Here is a 17,087-nt window from a genome sequence, read left to right on the forward strand (position 1 = left end):
ATAAATCGTTGTTTGTCAGTTTAGTATTATATTAGCATGATATGTTTTAATACATAGGCTTGTGTTATCACTGAACGTCAACAAATTTATTATCTAAGTTATGACAAATCTGGAATTCGTTTTAAAGTTCATAAACGACTTTACGTTACAGGGTGGCACAGATTAGTTTAATACTTGAGGTATGGAACTCGTATCTAGTGTGCGTATAATTTGAAGTGTGGTACGATAAACTTGTATGTGTGTATAAATACACGTTTCGATCATTACTAACCAAGTACATTTACATTGCGAATTTAACAATGCTTCTGCAAAAATACTAAAATATTAAATGCGAAATCTTAAGATCGCGAAGACGTATATCTTCAAAGCCATATATATATCTTCACCATGCCATCATTATTTATATTAACGATTAACAATAAACAGGATATCTCGTGCTTGCTCTTGTACAGAAGTAGAAATCCGAAAAATGTGCAATAATTCGAGATGATATTAAAAGTTATGAGGGATATACAGCCGAAAAAAGTAAGCTTCTTCAAAACGTCAATTAGGGGGGGGGGGTAGCTTTTTTCCAAATTAAAAACAATAGCTTCATTTGCAATCTCTTTTAAGCAGTGGTATTAAATAAATCAGAATAATCCTTTAAATTAAACACATACATATATATAAGTATAAAACTCAGATGTGTTGACACACGCCCACTACTTATATATATTACAAACACTTAAAGATAATTATGTGGCAATACTTATTTAAGATAGAAGAGTTTATAAACAAGAAAGTTTAACTTTATGTAAAAAAAAAGTACGAAAACGAAATAATTAATAAAAAATGAAATGCATATTTGTTGTCGTTAAATGCTATTTCAAAGTGCCAGATAATACAAATGTGACATGAAAGCAGAAAGCACAAACTGTATTCGCACCTTACACCACGGCGTGTGTATGTTATACATACATTTAAAAATATGTTTTTCATACATATATTAAGTTTATTGACTGAGCAGTATTTTTATTCTAACACACACACACACAAAATTAAAAGAATAAGACTGTTCCAGACAAGAACACCTAGAGACATAATTAGAAATGAAAGGATTACACGAACCACCTTCGATTTAACGTGCCTTCACTTGTGACATTTCAATAATAATAAAAAAGAATACTGTAAAACCTATCACCTACCTGTATGTTTTTTGCGTCACCTATGAGAAGCTGTTTCTACGTCACACCAAGAAATTTGCCTATATACACAAAATATAGTTGTCAATCAATGAAACTGTAGACAAATGCCCGATTTCACCATCCTTCCCAAGCAGCACACTGCACGAGAAATCCAAAGCAACATTTCCCGCGCTCACGAAACGAGTCCTTTTCCGTGGCTCAAGCATCACGAAACAATCGCGACATTCGTGCAAGACTGTCAAACAGTGGTGTGGACATAACTCGTCATTAACTTTGTTTTATTATTTTCGATTTTGTTAATTAAAACCCGTTTAAACCAAGGGGTTAAAAATGATTGCTTTCATAGGTTACACTTACACAGAGTATTTGTAACTCGAGCGTTTTACCTCTTCCCAGCAACCACTTCCACTCACTGACAATCGACCACTCTGATGCTTTGTGAACAGAACAGGCGGAGTTGCTAAATGACGTCACACCCTTTATTCCATTTTGAATAACAACAAATTTACGTTTCTTTAGCCAACACGCAAAGTTCATCTATTTCTCTGAAGTTATATTATTTTCTCAGTTTAACTGTGTATAGTTGCGTTGTTCTATTTCTAATCTCGCTCATCTGTAATATCTTGCTACGTCCGAAACAACTAGAGATTTTATCTTCGAGCTTCGTTCGCAACTGTATTGTTATATGTTCAACTTATATACTGCTATCGAGAATACATTATTCAGTTAGAACTGGCACTGTTCATTCTTACAGTCGGTGTACTTTTGAAACTAAACGATTTTCCTTTCACCTCTATGTCTACAGTTTTTTTATATAGTTGTTATCGTGGAGTTTGTTAGGAGATATGGGCGTGTCATGAAATAACTCCTTTCACCAAGAATGGTAAGGGTCGTTTTGTAAACATAAACTAGCGTTATCTTTACAAAGGAAAAAAACAACTTATAATAAAAATTACACTCAGTAACTATAGATAATCCAGGTTGCTTTAATAATGTTGTTTAATTTTGGGAGATATATATATATTTTTGTAGTAGTGGTAAATTTTTGTTGAGATTGATCTGTTGTGAAACACCAGTTTTAAATTGTTTTTGCTAGCGAAGGCGACCCAAACCGATTTAAAACCTTTTGATATGGCTTTCTTAATTTATCGAGTAATTCTTAAAAAACAAACTAAAGTTATTCAATTAAAACACTCATAGGAAGTGAGATGTATTTCATTTTCCTAGTTATCTTTATAGTTCTGATTTCTACAAGCCACAAAAAAAAAAGGAAACATTTCAATGCACTTTTATTATATGTTCACATAGTAAACTTTTTATATATCCCGTTATCATCCAACTTTAATGATTTTTCTATTAAAAAAATATCATACTTCTGATCTCTGAATGCTCTCAATATCAAAAAGCTATTCGTTAAAATGAGATTTTCATTACCAACTACTATGATGCTTCAATAAAGGTGGTCCATTGCATATGTCTATTTGATGAAATATCAGGCAGATAAATGACTGGATTTCAAACTTTACATACAGGTTTCATTAGCATTATAGGGTTGTAATATGATTATGTTATCAAAAGCCTATTTCACAGGAATTCTTAATACACTGTGTCTCTTGAATGGTAAAAAAACCAAGACCAAAATCAGGCAACGTTTAATTCATGTAACAGTACTTTGGAGGGCTCTATGAAACTGAAACACTGAGTTTCTGTTAACTAAAAATAACATCAGTATGACCATACATAATTTATGATACTGTTCATTTCATAAACACAGTAAAATTAGTAGTTTATCATTTCTTTAGAAAACATAATAGTTGGATAGCTGCTAGAATATCTTCAATTGGAAAAATTCCAAAATTTATAATCTTACAATCATTTTAACCCTCTGTAAAAAAATTAAATTGATTTACGAGTACATGAGAAATAGTCTGAGTTTCTTCTTTTAGGAACAAAGATTTTGAAATAATTAGTTCAAGATTTGAAATTTTTATTTACAAGAGGCTCTTCATAATAATTCATATTTTAATTAAAATTTAACTTTTTAAAATATGGTTCTTATTTTTTTGCTGCCTTCCTAAAGTGATTATTCAATTAAATAACTTGAACTTATCAGTAGACTGCCATTTCTAACCTAATATTTTCTGCAATAATAATTTATTATTGAAGTTATATTGCAGTATTAACTGAATCAAAAATGTCCAAGTATAGGTGTCTCCATATTTAAATCAATTGTTTGTATTCAGTAACAATAATCATACCAAAAACTCGGAGAAATCACTTTTGTATGCACTTCTCGATCATTTCTCACACACAAAAACAAACAAACATTTTCTACTCATACGGTTCTTATAGAAGAACATAAAAATTTCTAAGTATAATACTCATTATCTTCATTTAAGCAAGACTCAATAATACCAATGACATGTAAGATGCTAATACGAACCAAAACTTCTAGTTGTAACAAACTGCAAATTGGCTTCTCATGTTAATACAACAAATTATTGTGAGCAGATTTTGAACTTCCTTTTTACAATAACTATCCAATCTATTAGCCTCATGTCTTCTTACGTTTTGATACAAATAGACGAGTACAGTCAAGAGCTCCTACCCATGAAACTTGTAGCATAGCAGCTTTTAGATGAGAAAAGGACAGCTATTTCTACAGGTTACAGCCCAGTGAGAATACAAAGTTTTCAAATACAAAAGCCATAAAAGCAAGGAAAACCTCTGTGGACACCAACGTGGTAGAAGATAACCATCAGTAAGGAGATAATTCAAAGCAATTAACCATTAGGATTAAAAAAATCTGCTGTTACTTTCTTGAGAAAGATCAAAATTCATTAATGACAAGCTTCATGCATGTTACATTGATATTGACTCAGAGATCACTTTACTCTAACTGTAGTTTAAAATCTAAATAAAGTAATAATTCAAAGCCCGTCAATATGCATACAATGTATGAAATTCTATATCTGTCTACAGACTGGTTTCAGAAAAAAACTACTATACTAGATTTGACAGAAATAAAGTACATTAATATTAACTTGTGGTTAAAGCAAGTTACTTATATATATATATCTAAAAACAATCTGGTAATAAATATATCTAATTAAATATATTGTTCTTACATTTTTGCTTATAAAGATTGGAATGTATTATTTCATCAGTTGTTAGCAGCATTTTCTCATGAGATTCAGCCAGCTTAGGAGATTGAAATTAGTTTGAAATCTATATATATACTAAGCTAACACTGGAATATAATTTTTATAATAAAAACATGATGATAAAAAATGAGACATAAAATAAATATATTAAAAAATATAATCAATACTGCTAATGAAAGTAACTAAGAAAAAACAGAGTATACCTGACTTACACAACATAAATGGACATACTGAATAATTTGAACATACATTTAAAAAGTTATTAATTAACATATTGTCTTATACATACCAATGTATTGTTTCGATACATTAACTGGAACTTAGAAACAATGTGTTTGTTTGAATAAGCTTTATGTGTAGTGCATAATTGGAACTTGTTTAACAGGTTTGAAGTGGGAAGTGTTATGCTCTGTTTGTAATGTTCTTCCAATCGTAATATTCCATTGAGGCACTGAAGTATGACATGGCTTTTACGGTTGACAGTAATATGTCTTCAGGTGTTACTTGGTGTATTTTTTAAGATAGTTGTTTGTAGAAGTCACCTTTACAAGCTGTTTTTATGGCGGTTGCTTGTGAATTACTGAACACAAGCAGTCACAATGTGATTTTGATATCTAAGTATACTTATACACATAATGTTTTATTTTCATCATAAACTAGCAGTTTGGTATTGTTATAAATAAAGTGATATACTTAAATGAAGGTATTCTGAAGAAAATAAAGAAACAAACAAGTACATAAAAATATATACATTTCATCTCACTCACGTGAAAATGAAAACTGAGATGAAACTGAAACTAACCTTATATAAACTAAAATACTTACAAAATAGCCACATATACAAATGTGCAACTCATTCTGATCTTGATAAAACAATGTGCACATGCACACACACACTCAGTCAGTTTACATGTGTTTTTTTTTCCCCCTGTACGTTCAACTTTTGTGGCAAATATACTTGTTCATTAGTTTACAAGATTTAAATTATTAACTAATAATACTTATTACAATATCAAAAAACAAGCTAAAAATACAAAGTTTAAAATATTGTGATGCCTCAGTAACCATAATTTTGATGGAGTGTGTGTTATATATTGTTCAACAGTATTTAATATCAGCTTCTGAACAAATCAAGCTACCAACATAGATCAGAACTAGAAGTCAACCCAGTAATGAATATAGTTAATTTAAAACAACTTTCTTACTTACTTACTTATAATGATTAGAATGTATTGTTTCATCAGTTGGGTATCCTTGTTGTTAATGATAATTTTGGCATAATTTCCATAATCTCAAGAATATCTCGTGAGTTTTTGCTAGCTTAATATACTAAGCTAACAATACAAAATAATCCTTACAATAATAATAATGACAACTATATATATACCAATACATACTATAGCTTAGAAAACATTTAGAAAATATTTATTAAGCATTACCAATATTCATTATGAGAGTAACATTAAAAAAAAGGATATAGTATAATTTACAGGATACACAAACACAAGTGGTTTGTGCCATGCAATACCCCAGGTTTCATGTACTTTTAGAACTTGACACCATTAAATGCAAAACTTAATATAATTTCCCCCAACAACATTTTGTGACCAATGAAATCCCATTAAATGACTGACATTGCAGCCTGACTTCTGGTATAAATTACTATACTATTACTATACTGAGGATGACTTTGCAATGTCGAAACATGTAGAGTCGTCAACTTTTTGAAGGACATAGATAGGCCTAAATAAAATGTTTTTAATTGTGTACCAGTTTTAACGTTGAATATGATTTATGATTTTAGTTACTATACATGTTATTGTTAACTATAGAGTTGGACAGCAAATTGTTATAGATGGTGCAACAAAAACTAATACTAGTGCAAATAAATAATAATAAATAACAAGTTGAATGAAATAAAAGTAATATGTTAAATATACTGCACTACAAGGTATGTCTAACACCACTAACTAGATTTATCTAACCCATGTCACTCTACACCACACATGGAACAAATAGTCAGAAGTAACAAATAGTCCTAGTTGAATTGTATATGCAATAATAAGATTCAAGAAAGGTCATGATAATAATAATAACATTAACAAAAAGTAGCAACAACAATGGTGAAAAATGACAAAGTAATTAAAATAAATTTATGTAAATTAACTAATGACATAATGTTATACAGCTTGTAGTAACTATAATACAAGCTGAAAATCAGGGTAAGTAGACCTGGATGATATGTGGAATTTTATAATTGACTAATTGTTGGGCTCATTAATCAGTTTGGTTTAACAAATCAATTATTCTTAGCAAACGATAATGCATCACCTACAGGGCCTAATGCCTAATACTTGAACACCACACACATGGGCATTGGTATGAAGGATAGTGGATATCTCAAAGTTATATGTTAAACTTGTGCACTGTTGAACATTTAGAAACAATGAAAGATTTACTCATCAATACTCTAATTTTATTCACTATTCGATGAAAGATCTTCTAAGTGCTTATGTATCATTTATATGGTACATCTGTTGGCTATAATCATTAATTAAATACAAATCTTTATATATTGCTTTTTGTGATATCCCAATAGACAACATGCTATTGTAGTTATTGCAATGTTTATAGATGAAAGTCAACATTTTCCTAAACTGAAAATGTATTTCCGATAGATACTCATCCCCCTCACAAAATACCTTTCTCGATTAGTACTGCCCTCTATCAGCACATATTTTCAATGCTAACCACTAGCCTTCCACATCTCGCTTCTGCATATCCAAATGTAAAGGATTATGCAGCAGCTCTCCACCAATAGGAGCGTGACACAATCCCTATCATAACCAACACCCTCTTTGCAGTTGCAATCGTAAATCACCTCAAGATTGGTCAGAAGACATACACTACATATCACCAGAAGTGGGCAGGCTGGGTGGGAAATGTGAGAGGAGGTGAGTATCTATCAGAAATACATTTTCAGTTTAGGAAAAAGTTAACTTCTGATACAATATCTTACCTCTTCTCACAAAATAGCTAGAATCCTACACTGAACTGGTGGGGGGGCCGGTGAAAAAATTATACCCCTTTAGGAAGTGCCCAAAGAGAGACCATGAGATGTGGAACCAAAAAGAAAATAACACACCTCAGCAAGAGCCCATACCACATCTGATCCAGGTATACTCTTTGCCCTTTTATGAATGTGCACAACAGACCGTAGTGGTAGTTTGACTTCATCCAACACTTGACGGTATCTGGAATTGTACATCCGTTCTGCAGTAGGAATTGGTAAGGGAAGACAAGCTTTTGTACCAAAAGCTGTCTCCACTTGCACACATTTACAACCAAACCAACACCTGATCCACCACAAACCAACAACCAGTTGATGATAGAAAGGAGGAAAGCCCTAGTGGGATAACATCTCCAGTCCAAAACCTGGCAGCATTAGGTATGCTTCTTTCAGTCCATGATACATGGCCATATACAAGTGGGAATACATGTGCTGCATTCAGTTACAACCAACACCAGATCTGCCAGTAACAAACATCCCACTGATGGTAGGAAGTGGAACTGCAAACATGAGGTACATCTCCAGTCCAAAACCTGATCCCATTGGCCATTTTTCATCAAATCCATGTTAGGAGGAGGTATACCAACCAGAACACATGCAAGGACTTACTTAGCTGGACCATCTCCAACCAACATCTGACCCCCCAGAAACTGCATCTGGAAGATGGTAGGTAGGAGGAATATCTCAGCCTGAGGGGCAAACTGCAAGAAATGTATATACATACATGGTTGTTACATGGTGGAGTGTCTCAACCAAAACATTGCAATATCTAGAATTGCACATCAGGTCTGCAGTAGGAGGGGCATCACACCATCGACACAGGATTCTAATCATGACCGGGCTATCTCCAACCAACACCAGACCCACCGGAAATGTACATCTGGAGGATGAGAGGAAGGAGGGACGCCATGGTGGAAAAAAGCAATCTGATAGATATATATATGAATATGGCATACTGCTACAACCAAAACCTGGCGGCATTGGGCATTGTACATTGGGTCTGCGGTAGGAAGTGCTATACATACACCATCGACACGTGCAGAATGCCACTGCCCTAATCTCAACTGAGTGGTATGATTCATCGCTTGGGAGGACAAGCCTCAATGGTCCACCATCCCAGCAGCTAGGAACTGGTAAGTGGCAAGGACTCCCATACTCCACTAGAAAAAAAAAAAAAGGATGAAAAAATGTGGTGGAGAGTCTGGAGGACCACATCATCAGAGACAGTGCAACAGGTGACCTCAATACCCGATTTTGAACAGCAGAGCTACCACACCTGGCAGCATGTGGACTTGTACGTCAGGTCCGCGGCAGGAAGAGTCTCAACACCACAGAGCATTACAGGCGGGCAGCAATCCCTGTCTGCTTTATATTTATTATATTTATGAAGAGAGAACTACTAGTGGTCCTATGGAACATCCCATCTCTACAGTGTGTGTAACCTAATCCTGTAAGGTAACTGTTTTGGCATAGATGACAATCGAAAAGACATACAACCAACAACTGGTGGCATCTGGAATTGTACACTACGTCCACAGTAGGGAGAGCTATAATGTAATTGAAATCGATCATGGTTACAGAATGGACAATGCAGATTTTAAAAAAAAAAGTATACCTGGTGAGGCACCACTCGCCACAAAGTGAGATCCACAATACACTAGCAAAAAGGCCCCTGTAAATAAAGAAATAACAAAAACATAGTAAAGAAAAACTAAGACTGTAGTATAAAGAAAAACATCAACAAACTTGAGAGCAAAAACAAGCATGCCTATACAGTACTACTGACAATCGAGAAGTGATTAACGAGTGCAAACATGGAGAGGGTATTGGTTATGATAGGGTTTATGTCACACTCCTATTGGTGGAGAGCTGCTGCATAATCCTTTACATTTGGGTATGCAAAAGTGGGAGGTGGAAGACAAGTGGCGAGCATTGAAAATTTCCACTAATAGAGGGCAGTACTAATTGAGAAAAGCTATTTTTTGAGAGGAGGTAAGATATCATATCGGAATTTAAACATTATGAAATGTTGCCACAGTAATGGTTCTGGAATGAACTTCAGCCATATATTATGGTTTCAGATTACATTGAAAATATTAGTCTTATAATTTGATGTAAATTATATCAAAGCTAAAACCTGAAGAGATAGCTTATGTTTGTACATAATGTTATTCAAGTGTTATGCAAGACAATTTTCCAGTTTTTGGTTCAATCAGTAAATTAAAAAAGGCTATTTAGTACTGAAGCATTATTATTATTTCAAAACTTGCTTTCAGTTTATTGTTTTACATTGACTATGATGCAACTTTATAAGCTTCTTCATAAGCCAGTTTTATATCACAAGATATAAAGATCTTATCTAAACTTTCTTAGTTGTCTTGAAAGAAAGGATCCATTTTAATCAAGAAAAATAAACCTGAAATAAACAAATATAAAGATTGGCCTCTTGTGTAGAGATGTTAAGTGCATTGTTAAGATTTTAATTTGTTTGAATTTTGATGAAGTCTCCATACACATTCACAATGGTTAAAATATATTTTCCAACATTGTTTTGTGTATTGATATAATATGATGGAAGAATCCAGATATCTGTAAACATGCTTACAGATACATGTGTGAAGATATATATTCCATATATGTAATATATCCTATTCTAAATTCCACGACTTTAATAGTTCACCCGTTGATTTACACACAGTTTAATTACCATTGTTGGTTCAGTTTGTTTCAACAATATAAATATAAGAATGTTTGATATAATTTTTCCACGATCTGAAACATTTAGACACAAGTATCAATGTTCAATTAACTGATGATGCTGATTCAACTTAGTTTTAACTGGTTAAGCATATTTTTTACTTATTAATAGCTCTTGATGGAGCTGTAATTGTGAAATATTGAGCCAATAAAGATACATTCTGGAGACATAGATATTTATTATATTTATAAACAAGTCTCATAATAAACTCCAGTTCAGAATAATATATTTTGGTGTCAACCTGTTTCACTGAAATTCAAGTATTATTTTTCCTGAAATATTTATTAAAACTTACTAAGACTAAAACACAGTTGAGTTTTCTCCTTAACTGTTGGAGATGTGCCTTATTTCCAGAAGACCTAAGGAATATGGATAAATTACCAGAAATGTTTAAAGATAACACCTGGATTAACAATACATTAGGAAAGTTTTTATATTGTTTTAAAAAATAAACTCATCTGCTGCATGTGTAATTAAACATGGTAATATCTGTTAAAGAAATTTCAATTGGATTGAAAACATTCATGATATGGACTTTAAAAACTGGATTACAGAGAAAAGTGTTCTTATCAGTCAGTTAGAGAAACAAGAATGAGACAAATTTCTTAGATAAATTTTAAACCTTAGTTGACAGTCGACAAAAGTAATTCTCAAAGGAAGGAATAAAACCAAAGAAGATGGCATTAACTTTGATGATGCAACCAAATTGTTACTCAATAGAGGACTCCAACTAGATTATATGATAATACAGAATTAGACATTTTATCACTTTTACAGCAAATTTTCCATAAATTAAGAAAAGGAGAAAAACATTCTTTAAAAATTGGAGAGGAAGCAGCACAGATTTGTCAGAATAAATAGAAGGACATCAACCCTTGGTTAACCCACTTTTGAACCAATCCTTTTGATCATCCTAAGACAACAGCAGTGAAAGAACAAAGCATAACAGAAATTTCTATAAAAGTGTCAAGCATTGTAAGGAAATTTTAGGATTACATAATGAAACCTAATTTATCTTCTAAGGAGAAAAAATATTTATATAAATTAAAAAGTAATAGTGACTTTCAGACATGATGTACTCTATTCTGGAAAAAAAAATACAATTTACATAAGTTAAAAGGTAATAGTGACTTTCAGATATGATTGACTCTATTCTGGAAAAAATAAATTACAATTTACATAAGTTAAAAGATAATAGTGACTTTCAGATATGATTGACTCTATTCTGGAAAAAAAAAAGTATTACATAAGTCACTGCAAGAGCATCACTGAAAATAGTGTCAAAATATGGGTATTCCAAACAGTTAATACCATTAATGAAAAATAAATAGAATACTTAGACAATAGACTCAATGAAAAAAATGGGTTTTTTACTAAATCATATGCAATATAAATCTTCTGATCATAGAAATCTCTCTAAATTTATGGTTCCTTCTTACAATGGAAACCCAAAAGTGAACAACACTTAATGATAACATCTCACCTTCATAACCCTCTAGGACACAAGTCACAGTCTTCCACCTCACCTTGATAATAGCATACAAAGGACAGAGAGTCTAAAACTGTAGCTACAAAACATTTTATCTCATTTTCAAGGTAATTTAATGAAACCTAAATTAAAATTAGCTGAATGGAAAGCTTTAATTTGAAACATAATGATGATATAATGCTTGGAGATGGCTTGAATGGGTATTAAAGAAAAACTTTAATATATGTTTAACATAACAGCAAATGTACAATGTTTCAAGAAGGTTTTCTCATCATCATGTCAAGCACGACATTAGTACCCTTAGGTATAAGAAATGTTAGTTCAAGATTTAAAAGAGAACGTACCTGTGAAGAAAACAAATCAGACCAGCAGAAACTTCAATGGAATTGTGGCTACCTTTAAGTTCTACTTCTCAAACAATGACGGATAAAAGGCCTGAGCAAAGGATAATTGTTACTATAAAAAAATAACAGAGTGACTGTTCTACATTGAAGCAACCAGATGAATGCAAAACCTATCAAGGACTCCAACAGACAATTAAGAATCAATGAATATATTTATCAATAAGGGCCAACAATGTAACAATGGGATCTTTCTATACATGAGATGCAGACTACCAGACACAGAACTTTCACTTTTGGTAGGAACATTATTAACAGTAGTTAATGTAACAATGGGATCTTTCTACACATGAGAGGCAGACTACCAGACATAGAACTTTCACTTTTGGTAGGAACATTATTAACAGTAGTTAATGTAACAATGGGATCTTTCTACACATGAGAGGCAGACTACCAGACATAGAACTTTCACTTTTGGTAGGAACATTATTAACAGTAGTTAACATTGACATGAGAATTCATAATGAGTGAAGTAAGAAGCACAAATGTTCACAACAAAATCTGACTTATGATATAAAAGTATATCTTATATATTCTCCTGATGCATGCATAAGGAGTAGAGAACTCTGGGTAAGTTGACTCATGCTCAGCATTGCATTAATAAGAACCTACAGTCATATGGTTGTTGACAGAATGAGAGCAAACTGAACAAGGAAATGCTTTAAGTATTTCAGAGATACATCTACATGATATTTTGTTTTCTTGGGGATGGGTGCACAGAGATAGCCTTAAAAGACCAAGTGATACCCTGTAAGTAAGTTGCATTATGTAATAATTCACAAATAAAATAACAAAACAAAAAAAAGCTGAGAAAATAAAAACAAACCTGGGTTGAATAAAAATGGCTGTTCACAACCCTGGAAAGTGTCTATAATTATTCGATGCAATGAACAAGCATGCGATATATTTTTGTTACAGGAAATTACAGCTTAATACATAAAATAACCAAATTAAAACAATGAATTTCAATAGCCTAAATTTACTTTTGTCTAAATACCATAATAAGTAATGCATGCAAATATGGGATTTACACGTTACCCCAATAGACTACCTCTTTTCATTTCAACAGTTTTTTAGTGATTTAGTCATCTCACTGGCAGAAAAAATACACAGCATAACAAAATTAACTATAGTATTTCTGATTAGCCACACACTTGTATATAAGTATAATGGATAAATGAGTACATGAATAATATACATTAATCACAAGTGTTTGGAGTAAATTATTATATTGGTTTGGACAAATAACATAATTTAATTTTCAGACAAAGATGGAAAATAGAATCAAGAGAATAAAAGCAAAAGTTTAAAAGATGTTTTAAATGTATATGAAGTACAGATAAACTGTCTGCTGCTACAAGCCTTTGAAATAAAGAATAAATTTAACAAATTACAGGTGAAATTACCTGAAATATAGGTTACTTTTGATGAGATCTCTTAAAGAATCAAATATGGGTACATATTTTAAACATACAGTAGTTGTTTCCCACTTTCTGCCTAATAATTTAGGATAACCTCTCTTACATTGTATTATGGCTACAACTAAAACCTAAACTTAACATTTTAAATAAAAACAAAAATTCTACTTATGTAAATATAAACTTTATACATGTTTTAAAGGTCAGCTTCTGAAAAACATGTTTTAAGTTTTTTTTATATTTGCTGGAAGACCCGGGAGTACTAAAAACAGAATTCAAAAACAATGTTGCTTTTGAGGTGGGGGAGCATTTGGGAGTGTTCACAGAATAATTAGGTCTGATGTTTTGTTGCATTTTGAAATAAGAACATTACAATTTTAATTCTAAAATTTTCAGAAAACCAATTTTGCAATACAAAGATAGGGGTTAGCCTTGGCAGCTTTACTAGCTGAATTAAATGTATAAAATTTTCAAAAAGAAGTTGTTTCTAATTCAGGGTAAGCATGCTCTGTCAAGGGAAAATAAGACAAAAAGAAACTGTTAGGAACAAACCTAATTGGTTTGAAAGACATAGGGAATAAAATTAGAGATAAGCATTTAGAAAATTGAAACTGATAATTCGGATTGAAGGTCAAGAGGATTACAGAAGAGAAAGAGAATTAATTAAAAAGGAAATTAGGATATCGAAAAGGGATTATGGAGAACAGTTGGCATGTTAGAATTAATAGAGTATACTTTAGCACGATATATTAAAAGTAAGTAGAATTTGAGAACTGGTACTGTGTCTTTGGATGATGGGAGATTTTTGAGCCTTTAACTTATACTTAGTTTTCATGAGTGCTATAAGGATGATTGTGGAGATAAGTTAAGACCTCTTAATTTCTTCTCTCTCAGAGGTGATCTAATAAAATTATTCAAAACTATTGATTGATGGGTCACATTTTTTTTGTGTGTGTGTTGAATTCTGAAACCAGTAGGGCAAGTGGTCATAAGTTTGAGACTTGGAAAGATCAAACACATCCCCATTTGAGACAGTTTTATTTCTCCAACAGGGTGATACATTTGTACAATAAGTTGCTATCTAAAATGTAAAGGCTGTAACTTTACAGGAGTTTAACTAAGAAATTGGTTAATGAATATTTGAAGGATTAAGGCTGGATTGGATCATTATTTTCTGTTTGTTGATGGAAATTGGAAATCAGGACATTCTTGATGGTCCAAAATGTTCTTAATTTATGTAATTTTGATATTTTAAGAAAATTCAAACTTCATCTAGTGGTAGGAAACACTTCTCAAATGACTAGAAACAGTCATACTAACTTTTATGGGGAGGAGAAACTTGTATTAAGCATGCTATATTTTCAACTGAAGACTTTTGATGCCCATTAATGTTTATTAAGGCTGCATGTAGGTTAGCCACCTTAAAGTTGAAAATACTTTAAATAAAATGTCCCATTAAGTCATCAGAAATATCATCCAATACCTAATTTAACAAATGAATCTTATTATCTCACTATTAAAGGCCTAATAAATTATACATGAAATTTACAAATTCTACTTGCTCTGAATGAAGATATATATCATGCCCTCACACAATACTGGCAGATTACTACATACTAATAATAATAATAAATATTTTAATATTTAATTTAAATCCCTGTTATTCTTTTAAAATTTTTTATTTCACCACATTTTAGCACCACACATTTTTTACAATTATTTCCTTTGCTATAAATTTTACAATTTGTGTAACTAATACAACATAACATTATAACTTACAAATAAAGAGGGCGTGTCAAATTTTAAGTGAGACAGAGTAAACAACATTGTTGAATGATAAATTCCAAGCGTTCATCTAACTAGGATTAGGCATTCACTTACTATGTAAGTATATTTATATTTTAAGGTTTCACTTTTGCATTTCCGCTGTAACAGTATAAGCGTTTGTGATTCTCCTCCTCTTCCTATTGTTGGGAAAACTAAGTGCAATTATTAAAGTTTCTAGGGATTTGTTTAGTGTTATTGCGTTAGAAATATAATCTTAGGGAAATCCCGAAAAGAAGTTAAGAGTAAGAGTTAGATACGTACATTTCCAAACGCTAAAAGTAAAAAAGAAATTAGTTATCGCGACCTTTCGAGTTGATTAGGCTTAACGTCAATTCTTTGTTACATAAGTAAAAAGCAGAGGCAAGGTAATCTTAGTTCTTATGAATCAGCGGCACTCAAACTTAAAATTTAAATTTAATAATATAATTATTAGCAGGCTAATTCACTTAGTTAGCTGCTTATAAAATTTTACCTTGCTGTTATTCTTTGGTTACTAATGTCTGTAGCGGTGCAGGTTCTTTTGTTTACCTTCTCCTCCAAGAGGATCAAGACGTACATAACATTTTACAGTTAAAATTATTCTAAAGAAAGGAAAATTTAAAAAAATTATAGGTTACATTCTTCAACACTGTAAGCATAACTCCATTGTATATTATCGCCCTCTAACGGAATGTAATAATTAAACATAATTATTAACCTCTGTCTTGAAATTTTGCGTAAGAATGCTGAAAATAGTCAATTATTGATAAGGTAAACTTATAATTAGGAACAATCACTTTCTTGAAATGTGAATGAGAAATTCATAAAAAATATTTATTGTGTTTAAAAAAGCAATAGGCAACAGACACCTTATCTTATAAAATAAATATTAAAACACGCTATTAAATCGTAATATTCTGGATTTACAAACTGTAAAAAATGAAATAATTGTTTTAGGTATGGGCATAATACAAACAAGGTATATAAATTTCCCATGTTTTCAAATAACCCCAGTTTGAAATGCAATGATTTTATTAGGTAGCGTTCAACAACGGATTTATCTCACTTTAGTTGTTTCTTTATCTTGATGTGTGTTTTTTATATATAACGTATAATTTGTGTTCAAATGCCTGTCAGAACTTTTAAAAATTAAATCTTTATGTGCTATTTCTAACCCAAATGAGAACTGAAATACTTATTCCATCTATATATTTTTTAACATTCTGTTTGCGCAATTAATAATACTTTAATGGAACGATAAAACCCTATAACCCGAACGCTTTTGAAAGGTAGACCTTTCTTCTTCAGGGGCAAACTGAAGAATAAAAGACCACCTTTCGAAAGCGCTTGGGTTATAGGATTTTTATCATTTTGTATCAAGTCTTCTTGAACCTACGTGTTTTTCTGACATCATAAATAATACTTTAACGGGATGTGGTTAAATTATCATGTAACACAAAACAATTGTATTACTACCGTAAAGCTATAAAGTACTTCAAGAACAATTCAGTGAACTCTGTAACGCATATTACAACCTCAACGTTTGTATTTGAGACTTATATAATTTTTAAAACTGCACCTTTTCATTATATTATATGTAACATAATATATACACTATTGTTAGACATTCTTCTACAAATAACAAAGGAACATTTGATCTTTCAATGCTATCCTTGCATACTTCCTCCCACGAAAGAAAAAGTAAGAACTAAGAAGTAAGAAGTTGGATGACTGAAGGTAACTCATTTCGATAGGTTTTGTTAGTTTGTTTGTTGAATTTTGTGTAAAGTTACTCGA

The 17,087-nt window shown here is 31.7% G+C and overlaps 1 long non-coding RNA gene across 1 annotated transcript in view; it reads right to left on the reverse strand.

The window, feature by feature from the left end:
* LOC111085472 overlaps window positions 1-15,932 on the reverse strand; it is a 30,216-nt gene extending 14,284 nt beyond the window's left edge. The window contains exon 1 of the long non-coding RNA XR_002610306.1: window positions 15,784-15,932. This is a non-coding gene — a long non-coding RNA (uncharacterized LOC111085472). The remainder of the gene's footprint in view (window positions 1-15,783) is intronic.
* Window positions 15,933-17,087: the final 1,155 nt, after the last annotated feature.

This window comes from Limulus polyphemus, unplaced genomic scaffold (genome assembly GCF_000517525.1).
Source record: "Limulus polyphemus unplaced genomic scaffold, Limulus_polyphemus-2.1.2 Scaffold414, whole genome shotgun sequence".
In the NCBI taxonomy this organism is placed as follows: Eukaryota; Metazoa; Arthropoda; class Merostomata; order Xiphosura; family Limulidae; genus Limulus; species Limulus polyphemus.